We start from the raw sequence: 1,347 nt of genomic DNA, 5'->3' as shown, positions 1-1,347 counted from the left end.
AACGCTACGTAGACTCCCTGTTCAAACTTTGAATCGCGCACGCTCTTTTGGAGCAAAGTGACCATTGCAAACGTGTTTGACTATAGACTGCTAACGTAGCAAATAATTTCTATTATTGCAGCCAGTCACCCGACCAGCCTTGCAGTGAGAAAATAATCATGACGTCAGATGACGAGGATACTAACAAGGAGAGAGAGAGCAGCAGACCTACTAAAAAGAAGCGAGTCCATGCCTCCCAGAAGTTCCTCGCAAAATATCAGGAGCAATGGCCGTAGCTCCGCCCCTCAAAACTTCCGCACCATGCATTTTGAACATTGTGCAATTATGATTTTGACATTAGCCACCAAGGAGCTTCAGGTAATAATTTGGCTAAACCTCTAGATACAAAAGCCTACATTTCTAGATAATTTTTCAATTGAATACTATTTTTTTTCATTAGGCCTATATGATGTGTGCCTATATAAGCTGATTCAATTATTTAATTGTTAAATAAAAATGGAAATATGAACAGAAACTTGGTTTTATTCATAATTGATAGTGTTTTACATCACAACATAAGCTTCTTTTTTTTTACATTACAACATAAGTTTCTGTAAATACTTGAAAATGAAAACATGTTACAATATACAAAATAAATTATTTCCATTTTTATTAAATAAGTGAATGCAATTCACTTGTGGTTATCAGTTTGTATAAGCACACATATCATATAATGAAATATTAATCATGAAAAAACTGTTTTAAGCAGGTGTACTCAAACTTTTGACTTGAAAGTATATCATAATATAGCCCAGTGCAGTGCAAGCAATATTTTAGAATCAGGTCAAATTATACAATTTTGCCTGATCACAGTCAAAACTAGAATTATGAAGAAAGGCTTGTGTGTGCGTGCAAAGTGAAGTGGTGCGAAAGCATGTGAACTAAGCATTACACTGACTATTGTTGTACTCAAAATATTTTCCTATGGTTGGCAGGTCTGCAGATTCATTCATCATCTCAGGGCCCCCCTGGCAGCTCCCTAGGGCCCCCTTTTGGGCCCCGCCCCCCCGTTGAGAACCACTGCTCTAAAGGTTCAGCCTGAAACCACGCCACCTATAAATTTTTTTTAAAAAAGGAATATTTCCATGGACACCGGGGGCCTTGGGGGAAAAAAGGTTGAGAACCACTGCTTTAGAGAAACTATAAATGACAGTTTCTGAATAATCTGTTGTCAGTATTGTTTGCATTGTAAAATAGTGGCAGTAAAGCTGATCACAGGTGTTCGGAAGTCGCCATTTTGAAATGTTCCTCTCTCCACTGTGTGCCCTGTTATTTACCCACCCATGTGAAAAAATACCCTTGAAGTAT

General features: G+C 37.8%; 1 long non-coding RNA gene across 1 annotated transcript; it reads left to right on the top strand.

Moving 5' to 3' along the window:
- The first annotated feature begins 311 nt into the window (after nt 1-311).
- LOC118213832 lies at nt 312-1,102 on the top strand. Its single transcript, XR_004762522.1, has 2 exons — nt 312-357; nt 975-1,102. It is a non-coding gene; the product is annotated as an uncharacterized LOC118213832 (long non-coding RNA).
- Nucleotides 1,103-1,347: the final 245 nt, after the last annotated feature.

The sequence above is a fragment of the Anguilla anguilla genome, chromosome 15, assembly GCF_013347855.1.
Source record: "Anguilla anguilla isolate fAngAng1 chromosome 15, fAngAng1.pri, whole genome shotgun sequence".
NCBI lineage: Eukaryota > Metazoa > Chordata > Actinopteri > Anguilliformes > Anguillidae > Anguilla > Anguilla anguilla.
The sequence above is the reverse complement of the archived record's forward strand: the minus strand, read 5'-3'. Positions and strand labels throughout refer to the sequence as shown.